The sequence below is a fragment of the Chanodichthys erythropterus genome, chromosome 8, assembly GCF_024489055.1.
Source record: "Chanodichthys erythropterus isolate Z2021 chromosome 8, ASM2448905v1, whole genome shotgun sequence".
Lineage (NCBI taxonomy): Eukaryota > Metazoa > Chordata > Actinopteri > Cypriniformes > Xenocyprididae > Chanodichthys > Chanodichthys erythropterus.
In genome coordinates this window covers 1,665,199-1,682,110 of record NC_090228.1, presented here as the reverse complement: position 1 = coordinate 1,682,110, position 16,912 = coordinate 1,665,199, and the positions used below count along the sequence as shown (strand labels likewise).

At 32.8% G+C, this 16,912-nt stretch overlaps 1 long non-coding RNA gene across 1 annotated transcript; it reads left to right on the top strand.

Moving 5' to 3' along the window:
- The first annotated feature begins 5,468 nt into the window (after positions 1–5,468).
- On the top strand, positions 5,469–14,109 carry LOC137024098 (uncharacterized). Its single transcript, XR_010895633.1, has 3 exons — positions 5,469–5,588; positions 8,477–8,542; positions 13,975–14,109. It is a non-coding gene; the product is annotated as an uncharacterized lncRNA (long non-coding RNA).
- Positions 14,110–16,912: the final 2,803 nt, after the last annotated feature.

The following is a 16,912-nucleotide window of genomic DNA, read 5'->3' as shown; positions in this document are numbered from 1 at the left end:
TAGGGGTGTGACGAGACAGGTATCTCGAGACGAGACAAGATGGCAAAATACATAACTAGAAAAAATATTCTGCAGGTGTATTTGAAATGTTTTAACTAATCATCTTGTAATGAATGTCATTTCAGTTCTACTTTCTGAGTATGAATTATCATATGCAGTAAAAGACAACAATACTCAAGCACTGTAAAAGGTTTTGCCACTAACTCAACTGACTGACTTCTCTCCTGTATGATTTCAGTCTCTTTTTTTTATGAGCTTCTACAACTTTTGACCTCCTAACTGAACTCCTTTCCACAAACTGATCATAGAAATAAAAACAGTATGAATAAAAATGGTAACACTTTACAATAAGATCTCATTTATTAACAATAATGTATTAACCAACATCAACTAACAATGAGCAATATATTGCTATATTTGTCATTCATTGTTAGTTCATGAGAGTTCACAGACCATTAACTAATGTTAACAAATGAAACCTTACTTTTTGTGCTTAATAAGATTAAGAGAAAACTGTTATTCATTTTTATGGTAACACTTTAAGTGCAACCATAATCACACACTCTCAATATTCAAAGTGCAAATAAGACCAATTTTTCTTTGATACAGAGCTGAGAGATTGTTACAACTACACTGCCCAGCCTAAGATAGCTTTCATATTGAGAGATATCTGTATTCATCAGGGAGCCGCTTTCAAATGCGGGGTATTGAAATCGCGTTTGAATGCGCGCGCGCGTTTACTTTCACTTTTGTGATCGCGCGTAACTCTATAAATATGGAGCGGCAGCGACCGTTATCCAACTGAAATAAATGTTTTTTTATTTAAATACAAAGCAAAACGATAGTGGAGGCGCAATGTAAATGTAGCGGTGGCATATTCTTTCCTAATCATCCTAACACTCTGTCATGGCAACATCACAGACTACTTTTCGCCTCAACGAGAAATCTTGTCACACCCCTATAAACTATATAACAGCATATTAGTCCTATTAGTTACTAGCCTAAACTGGACGGAGACACGGAGCGCCCTGTAACTCACTGACCTGCCTGCGTTCACAATTCACACGGTGCAGATGGGAGGGAGAACAGAAGACTACACAGTTTATGGGAATAAATCGTGTATTTCCCTCACAATTGTCACAAAAAAACTCACTGTACACTGTCTGTCTGGTCTCTGCGCGTTGCTTTGCGAGATCATGCAGCGCGTTTTTTTCCCCCTCACTTCTGCACGAGTCTGCGTGAGAATATGGGGGTGTGGCGTGAGAGCGTGAGAATTGGGTCAATTGCGTGAGTCTCACGCTGAATGCGTGAGAGTTGGCAGCTATGCCAAAGTGCTAATTCGTGCTAGCAGCATGTTATAAAATGCTAACAATGTGTTAAATCATGCTAACAACATACTAATCATGCTAGAAACATAACAACATGCTAATTATGATAATAAGATGCTAGCAAAATGCTAATCTTGTTAACATGCTAAAACATGCTACCAATGTGTTAAAACAAGTTAGCAAAATGTTAGAAAAAAGCCAATAATGCTAGCAACGTGTTAAAATGTGCTAACAATGTGTTACAACATGCTAGCAAACATGCTAAATCATGTTAACAACATGTTAAAACTTGTTAACAACATGTTACATCATGCTAACATGCTAGCACCATGTTAAATCGTGCTAACAACATGCTAAAACATTTCTCTGAGTAAAACCTCCAAGCTTTTCAAAGTTATTTCAAACTCTGAGACCTGGCTTTGTCAAGCCAACACAAACTTTATTCATCTAGTTTATAATTTTAGTGTTTCAATTCGAACTTATTTCAGTTTTATTGTCAAGGCAGTGTTTCTAATTTTTGCTTAGTTTAAGTTTATAAAGTATGTGGTCGACCTCACAGAATCAATAAACCTGAACTAAACCACAGTGAACCGGACTACAGCGGGAAGAGCTTCAATCCCACAATGCATGAACTCCTTCATTTATCTCTCGCTCGCTCTCTGCTGTGTGTGTGTGTGTGTGTGTGTGTGTATCAGTTCTGCTTTAGCTGGTTTATTTTTCTCATGCACAGACACAACATTGTGTGTGTGTGTGTGTGTGTGTGTGTGTGTGTGTGTGTGTGTGTGTGTGTGTGTGTGTGTGTGTGTGTGTGTGTGTGTGTGTGTGTGTGTGTGTGTGTGATTCTGTAATCCTCTCTGCAGATTCACCAGGTCACTGATCTCAGAGCAGTCTGGATTTAAAATGCTTTTGTTACTGTTCAAATCTGAGTCAAATCCCCTCACAGCACACACACACACACACACACACACACACACACACACATGTGCTATTAAACTTTCAGAAATGTCAGTGCGGGTCACACACACACACACACACACAGTCTGTATGTACACTGTACAGTGACAGCAGCAGCACATGCAGTGATGATATTTAGTGGAGATCTCAGAAACGCCACATTTAATGACATCAATCATTAGGAAGAAAACTGAATGTGAGTTCACTGCTCTTCACTTTATTGACAAATCTGTCCAGAGAAATTACATCTGACAAAACCTTTAGGAACATTTGGGGATGTCCTTATTTAGGAAATAAAGCTGATTATTATTATTAATTTCTGAAAAAGCAAATAGATTTCTTCTGGGTCTGTGTTAGTCTGTGCTCATTATGATCATGTTTTCAGTAGGTCAAGTCATGCAGTACAGGTTGTTATTTTGTCCACTTTAGACTTTCTATTAACCATAAGTAACTTTGCAACTACATGTCAACTTATTCTAACCCTAACAGTCTAATAATACTCTGATGACAGTTAGTTGACAGCTTACTTATAGTTAGTAGAAAGTCTAAAATGGACTTTAGAAATAAAGTGTTACCAATTGTTTCAGAGCAGATTCACAGTAATAAACAGCAAAATAATACTCACACACACTCTCTCTCTCTCTCTCACACACACACACACTCACACAGAAAACTTTGCTGATGGAACTAAATGACCCCAAGCATCATGTTTTATAGTGCAGAATTAAAGTGTGTGTGTGTGTGTGTGTGTGTGTGTGTGTGTGTGTGTGTGTGTGTGTGTGGTACTGTATTCATTCTGCAGAGAGACACATGGAGTGAGGATCTTTCTAATGTCACTCGTTCCCTGCAGGGCGATAAAGAAAACGAGAGAGAGACTCATATTCATGTTTATTGCACAAGTCTCTTGAATACTGGGTTGTGATTGGTCCATCATGTTATTGTAACACTGCTGCTGTCGTAAAGACGAACGATGGAGTACAAAAAATAGCCTTTATTCTGATTCACACGGAAAACTCAGGAGATCATAGGAGAAATAAACTACCACTTAACACTGACAGGCAAACAATATCAGACAAAAGAGCCGAGGAAACTAAGGGTATATATATAGCGCAGAGAAATAAATAACTAGAATAGAAACAGATGTGACTATAATTAAGAACCATAGGAACTAATGACAGCGAACACAGACAAAGGAAACGGAACAGAATGAAAACAAAAACAAAACGTGACAGTCATTCAGCTGCTGAATGTTTCTGCATATTGATGCATCATTTATCATTATATCTCCGTCGTGACTCTCGTACCACTCCACAGAATTTATCAATTAAGTTATTAAAACATTAATTTATTTACACAATGGCATGCCCCAAAAAAGTTTAATTAAATTAAATTATATGATAATAAAATAGTATACTAAACCATTGTAAGTATTTCTTGAAAGTTTCAAGTGTTTATAATATCTGATAAAGTGAGTTTTTTTTTACATCAAAATAATGAAATCTGATTGTGATAAATTATCACATAAAAATATGACTTTATCATATTTTTATGATAAAATGACTTTTTAATCACAAAATTACATGCCAAAATTAATTTCAGTAATTCAGAAATATGTACAATAATAAAATAGTATATTAAACCATTGTAATATTCCTTTAAAAAGTTGTAAAAAAAATATTTATAATATCTGATAAAAGTTTTTTTCTACAATTTGAGTTATAATATATGTAATAATAAATTATTAAAAAGTTAATAATTTATTAAAAGCATTGATATATTTACAAAATGACATGCCAAACATAATTTAAATAATTAAGAACAAAATTATAATAATAAAATAGTAAATTAAAGCATTGTAAATTAAAGTTTCACAAAGTGTTTGTAATATCTGATAAAGTGAGTTTTTATACATCAATGTAATAAAATCTGGTACTATATTTATTATGGAGGACTGGGAATATCACATAAAAATATGAATTTGTCAATTAAATAATTAATAATTTATTAAAATAATTAATATATTTACAAAAATAATTTAAATATTTAAGAAAAAAATTCTAATAATAAAATAATATATTAAAGGATTGTAAATATTTCTTTAAAAAGTTTCAAACTTTTTTTTTTTTTTTACTTCATAAGTACATTATGCAGCTGGAGTGTTCAGCTCTTTAAGGAAGCGTGTTGTTATCAGTGTGAGTCTGAGCCAATATTTAAAATACTTCCGATATTCCTTCTTTTAAAAAAGGATAAAACTTTGTGTCAGATGAAAAGCCAGAGATTATTCACACAGAGTCATTTGAGTCGTTTTTCAGCAGTGTTTCCCTTTATCTGTTCGACACAGAGAGTCACAGACGCGGACGGAATATTGTTCTGAGCATTTATATTATAATATAGTGTGAGAGATGAGCCGGAGCCTTTAACACGGCACAACTGAATCTAGAAAATATATTTCAACATGATCTCATTAGTATTCATAGGTATTGGTCTATAGTTCTAGCAACATTTTTCACATCTTTGCGGATCATCAGCATAGGTTCACTGAACTCATCTCATTTACAGGTTGATTTATTATAAATGAGATTAATTAAATACATTTAACTGGATTCCTTTGACATCATCACGGTTTTATTCCTTTCCATATGAATCTAATCTGTAAATGAGGGATTTCTCCAAATGATTAAGCAGTAGTGATAATTAAATTTCGCCATAAACTGCAAATGACTTTTATTAAATAACTTTCTGAGACTGAATTTCTCCACCATTTTACCTGCGAATATAAGCAGATATTGTGAAGATACAGGTTTACTAAAGCAAAATGATTCATGTTTTATAACAGTGTTCAGTCAAACATTCACATTTAATTTTCTTTTAGTGTTATTTTGGTTTTTGTTTTAGTTTTATTGATATTTTGAAGTAGCTTTTTTTTTTTTTTTTTAGTTTTCATGATAAATCTAATTTACTTTTTTCAGCTTTATTTCAGTTAACAGAAATGTTTTTAATAGTTAACATAAAAACATAACATAAATGTATTAGTAACTGTTGAAATTACCATTGACTAAGATTAATAAATGCTTGTTTATTATTAATTCATGTTAACTAATATGTTAATGTAAACTGAGGAAACCTTATTATAAAGTACAAACTTTCCTCTCTGTTACAGATGTGCCTGATCTCCGCTGCTACCCTTCACTCCCACACTGTCAAAACACACACTGATCCGGTCGTCTCGTGCAGCCAAACGTTTGAGTTTATTGCAGTCGAGAACCGGCTGTGAACCGAGAGACTGACAACGGAGCTGAGCAAGCGGTGAGTGTGTCGAGAAGTAAAGAAACGCTCAACTTTATGCAAACAAGAGGCGAAAAACGCCACAGCCAGTCGCTCAAGATCTGCTGATGCTGCATCTGAAGAATGAGTGCAAATAAGTTACTGTTTGTCTGCTAAACTGTTTGTCAGTTTCTGGCAAAGTCCCTTTAAGGCAAGTCATTTCAATCGGCGGCCATCTTTGAAGCCAATCAGAAGAGCCCGTCTCAGAACACTGACTGTTTCTGACCGCAACCGGAGCTTCTGCAGCCGGCTGCTGCAGTGATGCGATGACTTTACTGATCAGTGATTGGCTCTTTTATTTAGAATATTCCGCCATATTGAGTGTTGCACTTTCTCCCATTCATGGTAATATGAGTCCACCATCTTTGTGTATCTAAAGTCTTTGGTTTCTGGTGCAAAACCAGAATGAATTTTTAAACACAGATTTTTATCTTGTTTTTTAGTAAAATATCTAAAAATTCTTGACAAGATTTAAAGTCTTGTTTTCTGAACAAAATAATCAAAATTGAGTGACTTTATCCTGAAAACAAAAACAAATACCTGCCAATGCGGTCAGAAAAATATAACTTAGTTTTTGTTAATATTTTAATTAATTTTATATTTTCTGTTTTCATTTTCATTTTATTTAAAGTTTTAGTCATTTTGTTTTCTGTTTTTTGTCATTTCATGTTTTTTTTGTTTTTTTTCAGTAAATGTCTATATAGTTTTTAGTCAGGGTTATTATCATTAACTAAAACTATTTTAAACATTTCTGTTAATTGAAATAAAGTTGGAATAAAATAAAATATAAATATTAGACAAACTAAATAAAAAAAACTTATAATAACTTAAATAAACTGAAATAAGTTTAAGTTGAAGCACTAAAATTATTAACTGGAAATAAATAAAAAGTAAAACTAAAACTGAGATGAAAATAAATTAAGCCTTACTAGCAATATTTAAAAAAAAATAATAAAAAAATAAAATGACAAAAGCATGTAACGAAATTACAAAAAACACTGAAATTGAGTTTTAGCTTTAGTTTTAGTTATTTTAGTATTTCAACTTTCAAAAAATTAGGAGTGTTGCTTTGGCAACTAGCTGAAATATTTTATTTTTTATTTCTGTTAACGAAAATGTTTTTTTATGGTTTTAGTTTTTTCTTTTTAAATACTTTTATTTTGCAAAGATGCACTAAATGGATCAAAAGTGACATTAATAATGTTGCAAAAGATTTCTGTTTCAAATAAATGCAAGTAAAATATCACATCATCATATTAGAATGATTTCTGAAGGATCATGTGACACTGAAGACTGGAGTAATGATGCTGAAAATTCAGCTTTGATCACAGGAATAAATTACACTTTATTATATATTTAACAGGGTTCCTACGCGGTTTGGAAAAGTATGGAAAAGTATGGAATTTGATTTGAGTAATTTCCAGGTCTGGAAAAGTATGGAAAAAAGAAATCAGAGTATGGAAAAATATTTGTGTTTCCAGACTATTGTCTCTATTCAGTTATCTAATTTATTATACCTGCAAACTAGACACTTTACAGCGAAATTATCTCTTTTGAAACAAAATACATAATTTATGTGAATCGTGTAGATCCCAAGAGGTTTTTTTCAGGGCGAGTGCGTGTCTCAGGATTCTCACAAGAATGGAAAATGGGCTACTTTCCCATAGACTGGAGTGAGTTGTGATCTTTCTTGGTGCTCTGTGGCGTGATAGATCGATGTAGCGCTCGTGAACCGACCATCTCTTCTGCTTTACTAGTTACAGCACAAAATAAACATGATTGAACATCCGAAGGTATGTTGAAAGATAAAGTACAACTTACTGAATTCTGTATCACATGCAATCGATCAATCATTGTTTCAACTGCAGAAAGGCATCAATAAAACAGCATGTAAAAATATCACATTTAGCCTACCTCAGAAAAGCCGTTCAATGGCCAAAAACTGAAATTTGTGTCAATTCTCAGCCCTACTGTCAATAATTTATTATTATTTTTTTTACTTGAAACAAATGTTGGTTTTGCCATTTATGTTGTTGTCAGAGTGCACCAGAATGTTTCATTTACATGTTAAAATCACAAAAATCTTCTCCTGGGGGAGGATGCCCCCAGACCCCCCTACACACCACCTTTTACACCTCTTTTTACTTTGCAGATGTTTATAAACTTATGCATTTCTAAAATATTACGGAAACTGATACTGCGCTTTTGTAGGCTACTCGTACTCGTAGGCTACTCTATAGAAATGTGTTGATATCAACAAATACTGACAACAGAACAGAATGGATAAATCAGAGAAGGATTTCTAGGAAGTAAATGTGTCGAATTATTAGAATGTTAAACAAATTAAATATTAAATATGTAGCGAGTGGTATGGTCAGAAAGGGAAACAAAGTCACTACCCTTTTAAACAGGGAATATATTAGTACTTGTAGATTAATCCCCAACAGAAGTCACACGGGAACGTAGTTTTAAGAAGAGAAGGGCCTAGACGTGAATACTAAATACAAAACTTTATTTCAACAATCAAACACTGATTTAAAAATCACTAAAAGACTGTAAGACCCCTACTACAAACATGAAGCAGAGAAAACATAGAAAAGGAGACCGAGGCTTACCAATGGCAGAAAATTGTTTGGAAGGAGGTCTGGAAATTTAAGTCTGGAAAAGTATGGAATTTTGAAATGGAAAATGTGTAGGAACCCTGATTTAAATACAAAACAGCTGTTTTAAATTACAATACTATTTCACTGTTTTTACTGTATTTTTGATCAAATAAATGCAGCTTTAATGAGCATAAGAGACTCTTTCAAAAACATTAAAAATCTCAATTATGAGATTTTTACACTTTTGCTACACTTTTCTGTTTTCAGTCAGGTTCAGTTCTCTGGTGGCCACAGCAGGAGAGTTACAGAGACGTGGATGAACGCTAAAAACAGGTGACACTGCATGTCTTATATTTAACGTTGTTTGCCAACTGTGTCTGTAGGGCGAAACACACACACTCTCACACTTGGTGCAAACGTGGGTTTCTCTGGTTCCTGGTACAGTAAGTGCGGCGGAAGTGTCCTTATCAGTGTGTGTGAGACACTTGTCCTTCTCTCTGTATGTTTCCATTTAAAGCACGTCCTCTGTATCACCTCACACGCTCTCAAACACACACTCCTCACAGACTCTTGGGTAAAATAATCCAGATAACAGAACACGGTCTTATCAGACAGAGATGAGTGCTAATGGAGTGAAGGTCAGGAGTTATGAGACGCACAATGTTGAGCTGAGACTCCAGAGTCCTTTGAACACAGACTCCAACAGGGACAGGAAGTTCACTGGGATGAAACTAGGATGCACTATATGCACTGTTCACACACTGCATACTACATACCACATTACAAATATTAATATTTCCTATGTTTTATGAACTGTCTTCTTATTTTCTGCACTTTATGCTCATATTTTCTACGCTTCATTTACTGTATTCTCATATTTCCTGCACTTTATTTACCGTATTCTCATATTTTCTACACTTTATTTTCATATTCTGCACTTTATTTGCAGTATTCTCATATTTTCTGCGCTTTATTTACCATATTCTCATATTTTCTACACTTTATTTTCATATTCTGCACTTTATTTACAGTATTCTCATATTTTCTGCGCTTTATTTACCGTATTCTCATATTTTCTACTTTATTTTCAAATTCTGCACTTTATTTGCAGTATTCTCATATTTTCTGCGCTTTATTTACCATATTCTCATATTTTCTACACTTTTTTTACTATAATCATGTTTTCTTCACTTTTTTACTATAATCATATTTTCTGCACTTTATTTACTGTATTCTCATATTTTCTACTCTTTTTTTACTGTATTCTCATATTTTGTGCGCTTTATTTACCGTATTCTCATATTTTCTGTGCTTTATTTACTGTATTCTCATATTTTCTGCGCTTTATTTACTGTATTCTCATATTTTCTACTCTTTTTTTACTGTATTCTCATATTTTGTGCGCTTTATTTACCGTATTCTCATATTTTCTGCGCTTTATTTACCGTATTCTCATATTTTCTACACTTTATTTTCATATTCTGCACTTTATTTGCAGTATTCTCATATTTTCTGTGCTTTATTTACCATATTTCATATTTTCGACACTTTTTTTACAATATTATCATATTTTCTGCACTTTATTTACTGTATTCTCATATTTTCTACGCTTTATTTACTGTATTCTCATATTTTTTACTCTTTTTTTTACTGTATTCTCATATTTCCTGTGCTTTATTTACCGTATTCTCATATTTTCTGCATTTTATTTTCCGTATTCTCATATTTTCTACTCTTTTTTTACTGTATTCTCATATTTCCTGTGCTTTATTTACCGTATTCTCATATTTTCTGCGCTTTATTTTCCGTATTCTCATATTTTCTACACTTTATTTTCATATTCTGCACTTTATTTGCAGTATTCTCATATTTTCTGTGCTTTATTTACCGTATTCTCATATTTTCTGCGCTTTATTTTCCGTATTCTCATATTTTCTACACTTTATTTTCATATTCTGCACTTTATTTGCAGTATTCTCATATTTTCTGTGCTTTATTTACCATATTCTCATATTTTCTACACTTTTTTTACAATATTATCGTATTTTTTGCACTTTATTTACTGTATTCTCATATTTTCTACGCTTTATTTACTGTATTCTCATATTTTCTACTCTTTTTTTACTGTATTCTCATATTTCCTGTGCTTTATTTACCGTATTCTCATATTTTCTGTGCTTTATTTATTTGCAGTATTCTTATATTTTCTGTGCTTTATTTACCATATTCTCATATTTTCTACACTTTTTTTTACAATATTATCATATTTTCTGCACTTTATTTACTGTATTCTCATATTTTCTACGCTATTTTATGCTCTTTTTTTTACTGTATTCTCATATTTTCTACTCTTTTTTTACTGTATTCTCATATTTTCTACGCTATTTTATGCTCTTTTTTTACTGTATTCTCATATTTTCTACTCTTTTTTTTACTGTATTCTCATATTTCCTGTGCTTTATTTACCGTATTCTCATATTTTCTGTGCTTTATTTACTGTATTCTCATATTTTCTACTCTTTTTTTACTGTATTCTCATATTTCCTGTGCTTTTTTTACTGTATTCTCATATTTCCTGTGCTTTATTTACCGTATTCTCATATTTTCTGCGCTTTATTTTCCGTATTCTCATATTTTCTACACTTTATTTTCATATTCTGCACTTTATTTGCAGTATTCTCATATTTTCTGTGCTTTATTTACCGTATTCTCATATTTTCTGCACTTTATTTTCCGTATTCTCATATTTTCTACACTTTATTTTCATATTCTGCACTTTATTTGCAGTATTCTCATATTTTCTACGCTTTATTTACTGTATTCTCATATTTTCTACTCTTTTTTTTACTGTATTCTCATATTTCCTGTGCTTTATTTACCGTATTCTCATATTTTCTGTGCTTTATTTATTTGCAGTATTCTTATATTTTCTGTGCTTTATTTACCATATTCTCATATTTTCTACACTTTTTTTTACAATATTATCATATTTTCTGCACTTTATTTACTGTATTCTCATATTTTCTACGCTATTTTATGCTCTTTTTTTACTGTATTCTCATATTTTCTACTCTTTTTTTTACTGTATTCTCATATTTCCTGTGCTTTATTTACCGTATTCTCATATTTTCTGTGCTTTATTTACTGTATTCTCATATTTTCTACTCTTTTTTTACTGTATTCTCATATTTCCTGTGCTTTATTTACCGTATTCTCATATTTTCTGCGCTTTATTTTCCGTATTCTCGTATTTTCTGCGCTTTATTTACTGTATTCTCATATTTTCTACTCTTTATTTACTGTATTCTCATATTTTCTGCGCTTTATTTACCGTATTCTCATATTTTCTGCGCTTTATTTACTGTATTCTCATATTTTCTGCGCTTTATTTACTGTATTCTCATATTTTCTACTCTTTTTTTACAGTATTCTCATATTTTCTGCGCTTTATTTACCGTATTCTCATATTTTCTGTGCTTTATTTTCCGTATTCTCATATTTTCTACTCTTTTTTTACTGTATTCTCATATTTTCTGCGCTTTATTTACCATATTCTCATATTTTCTGCGCTTTATTTACTGTATTCTCATATTTTCTGCGCTTTATTTACTGTATTCTCATATTTTCTACTCTTTTATTTCTGTATTCTCATATTTTGTGCGCTTTATTTACCGTATTCTCATATTTTCTGCACTTTATTTTCCGTATTCTCATATTTTCTACACTTTATTTTCATATTCTGCACTTTATTTGCAGTATTCTCATATTTTCTGTGCTTTATTTACCATATTCTCATATTTTCTACACTTTTTTTTACAATATTATCATATTTTCTGCACTTTATTTACTGTATTCTCATATTTTCTCTGCTTTATTTACTGTATTCTCATATTTTCTACTCTTTTTTTTTACTGTATTCTCATATTTCCTGTGCTTTATTTACCGTATTCTCATATTTTCTGCGCTTTATTTTCCGTATTCTCATATTTTCTACTCTTTTTTACTGTATTCTCATATTTCCTGTGCTTTATTTACCGTATTCTCATATTTTCTGCGCTTTATTTTCCGTATTCTCATATTTTCTACACTTTATTTTCATATTCTGCACTTTATTTGCAGTATTCTCATATTTTCTGTGCTTTATTTACCATATTCTCATATTTTCTACGCTTTATTTACTGTATTCTCATATTTTCTACTTTTTTTAACTGTATTCTCATATTTCCTGCGCTATTTTCTACTCTTTTTTTACTGTATTCTCATATTTCCTGCGCTATTTTCTACTCTTTTTTTACTGTATTCTTATATTTCCTGTGCTTTATTTACCGTATTCTCATATTTTCTGTGCTTTATTTACTGTATTCTCATATTTTCTACTCTTTTTTACTGTATTCTCATATTTCCTGTGCTTTATTTACCGTATTCCCATATTTTCTGCGCTTTATTTTCCGTATTCTCATATTTTCTACACTTTATTTTCATATTCTGCACTTTATTTGCAGTATTCTCATATTTTCTGTGCTTTATTTACCATATTCTCATATTTTCTGTGCTTTATTTACCGTATTATCATATTTTCTGCGCTTTATTTACTGTATTCTCATATTTTCTGCGCTTTATTTACTGTATTCTCATATTTTCTACTCTTTTTTACTGTACTCATATTTCCTGCGCTTTATTTACAGTATTCTCATATTTTCTGCACTTTATTTACCGTATTCTCATATTTTCTACACTTTATTTTCATATTCTGCACTTCATTTGCAGTATTCTCATATTTTCTGCGCTTTATTTACCATATTCTCATATTTTCTACACTTTTTTTTACTATATTCTCATGTTTTCTTCATTTTTTACTATATTATCATATTTTCTGCACTTTATTTACTGTAATCTCATATTTTCTGTGCTTTATTTACTGTGTTCTCATATTTTCTACTCTTTTTTTTTTACTGTATTCTCATATTTTCTGTGCTTTATTTACCGAATTCTCATATTTTCTGCGCTTTATTTACTGTATTCTCATATTTTCTAAACTATATTTACCGTATTCTCATATTCTATACATTTTATTTTCATATTCTGCACTTTATTTGTGGTATTCTCATATATTCTACACTTTTTTTTACTATACTCTCATGTTTTCTTCACTTTTTTACTATATTCTCATATTTTCTGCACTTAATTTTCTCGCTCATATCTCAGGATGTTCAGCCTCAGCATCTGATTCTCTGTTTGTGTCTCCGTCATGTCTTGTATCTTTCCGTATTTTTCTCCATTATTTATTCTCCATCTGTAAGTCCTGATGAAGCTACATGTACATAGATGAATTTCTCCACATTTTTTAAATGACTTAGAATTAAATTAAATTAAATGAGGTATCAAATGTCGAGTGTTTCACAGTCTGTGTCTCTGTACCCGTCGGCTCATTTCTCTTTCCGTCTGTTACACGTGAAGAGAATAAAATCATTTCTCCCTCCCTTTCAAACACACCCACATGCACACCCACACACACACACACACACACACACACACACACCAGTGTTTTTATGTCATTCACCAGAGCCAAACTAGTTCTGTTGTTGAAATACTATTATAAAAACGTGAGGAATGAGTGTGTGTGTGTGTGTGTGTGTGTGTGTGTGTGTGTGTGTGTGTGTGTGTGTGTGTGTGTGTGTGTGTGTGTGTGTGTGTGTGTGTGTGTGTGTGTGTGTGTGAGCGCATGCCCGCATGCTTTTCCTGATATTGTGTCTTTGTATTTGCAGCAGAAAATGATGGTGACTGCAGAAAATAACCCTGATTCAGAGCCGGAGATAAAGACACAGAGTGACATCATGAACAGAGGAGAAAGCAGCGCAGGAGTGTGAAATGAACACGGTCAGACGCTCTTTCAGAGTCAAGTTAGCACCATATAACACATCTATGAAATACTGAAGTCCAGTGTGCACTTTATTTACTGTATTCTCATACTTTATTTACTTTGTTATGCTTTCTCCACATTAAAATGAATATTAATAGTTAGTGGGCTTAAAAAAATAATCTTGTTTTCCCTCTGAATTAAGTTTATTTTTCTGACTCCATTGGCATATATTTGTTCTTGTTTTAAGCACAAATGCACTTAATTTTGATGATACATTTTTCAAAACACAAGACTTATTATCTTCAGTCATTTCTCTTCTCTAGTAAATGTATCTTGATTTAAGAATGTTTAGATATTTGTGCTGAAAAACAAGACAGAAACACAGAGAAAGAACATTTTTTACAATGTATTTGATGTATATATACACCAAAAACAAACTGTTTTGTGAGGTTTTGAGTCAGTTTTACTCATCATGTGATTGTTTAGTTCAGAGAGAGTGCGCCGCTAACTGTGTGTTCTTTAGAGGCCTGTAATTGATCACCTCTAATCAGGGACCCTGATTAATTACCCATTAGGCAAACCATGATTGTTTATATTGTGTGTCATTCAAACAGAGCACCAGTTAAATATACACACACTGGAAAAACAGATCCTGCACAAAGAAACAAATAATCACATCCTCTCACACACAGTGGCTTGGCTAGTGAGCTGCCTACATAGACAGCTATCTTCTAAGACAGCATCTTAAAGGGCCAGTCTGTCAGTAACACTGTGTTTAGTTCCTGTCTCTATGAAGCCCCTCCTTCAGAAAGCACAATGTGCTCTGATTGATCGGCTGGAGCAGTGTGTTGTGATTGGTGTTTGGGAAATGTCCCACTCCTTACCGCCAGTTTCAACACATTACTAACTAACTCAACCAGGCCCCACCCCTTTATTCTGCGTATGAATTATTTAAATGAGGAATAACTTTGCAGGGCGTTTTCATCCTCAAACAGCAACATTACACACTAACGACAGATGAACATGTAAAAAAGCATAACCTTAAGCATAATCTTGTTTCACACTGAACCTGGTAACTGATTATTATTCCAGGCAGCTATTTTTACAGCGCATCAGTCGCTCAGTAAACGGTCTGTTGACGCGTCTCGTTCATTCTCTCGTCCAGATGGTGGTGTTTAAGAGCATACGGTTGGCCGCTCTAAAACACACGTCTGGCTTGCGGCTCATGTGGTCTCACGCTGACCCATAATCTGCTCTCACACCCCACGCGTCGTATTTGTGTTGTTCTCGACATGTTGATGCAGCAGATTTTTACTGCTCGGGGACGTAATTAATGATCTCATTAGAAGGACTTGTTAGCGAGAACAGCAGCTTTGAGTCCACATATGCTCGTTAGTATATCGCTTTCATAATTGCTGGCGTTAAAACAAAAAACATCAGGGGTCACAGAGCTTTTATTCATCTTGAGTTTGATCTTCATGGTCTGGATGTGAATGTAAAAGATTGACAACAGGAACCTACGTAGGTTTGTAACTAATTTGCATAATGCCAGCCTCTGGTCTTCATTGGCTGAACAGCATCTGCTTTGCCCCGCCCTCAATCACTTTAGTTGTATCTGAGACTGGAAGAGTTTGGTTGTGTTGTTGGTGTCGAGAAGACGCTGTTTTCTGCTGCCAAAGCAAATCCACTTTGATGAGATTGATACAGTAAAACTGACGCCATCGTTACTGTTCATATCACTGTGTATCAAGTGCTGAGATACAGATATGCTAATGAGCGTTTGGTTTCTGTCCAATCACAGCAAACTGGGTCATCTGACCAATCAGAGTAGAGCAGCTCTCAGAAAGGCGGGGTTTAGAGAGACCGAATCTCCGAACGAACCATTTCAGACACTGAGAGAAAAGAACTGATGCTGCAGTGGATATTATGAGAAAATTAAAGTGTTTTTTGATCTTGGATGAATGTGAACCTGTTGTAGGAGACGAGAAACAACATTAGGAGCTTTTAAAATGGCACTTTAAAAATAAAACAATTTTCTTATTTTTCTGACAAGTTGCGAATATTTTGTATTCCCAAAAATACTTTTTTCCCCCCTAAGATTGTTCTTAAGACAAAATTTAAGAAGAATTCAAATTCTTAAAAATAATCTTCTTAAAGTAGTCATAAATTACCCCTTAAAGTTATGAAAACTTCCAACTTGTCTTAAATCCACAAAGGTATGACGTTTAATTAATTTATTGGGTTGCTTCAAGCAGGGATATTTATGACTTTATATCTCGCAATTCCAACTTTATATCTCGCAATTCCGACTTTATATCTCGCAATTCCGACTTTATGTCTCGCAATTCTGACTTTATATTTCGCAATTCCGACTTTATATCTCGCAATTCCGACTTTATATCTCGCAATTCCGACTTTGTCTCGCAATTCTTACTTTATATCTCGGAATTCTGACTTTATATCTCGCAATTCTGACTTTATATCTCGCAATTCTGACTTTATAACTCACAATTCTGACTTTATATCTCGCAATTCCAACTATATCTCGCAATTTCGACTTTATATCTCGCAATTCTGACTTTATAACTCACAATTCTGACTTTATAACTCACAATTCTGACTTTATATCTCACAATTCTGACTTTATATCACGCAATTATGACTTTATAACACCCATTTCCGACTTTATATTTCGCAATTCTGACTTTATATCACGCAATTATGACTTTATAACTCACAATTCTGACTTTATATCTCGCAATTCTGACTTTATATCTCGCAATTCTGACTTTATATCACGCAATTCTGACTTTATATCTCACAATTCTGACTTTATATCTCAC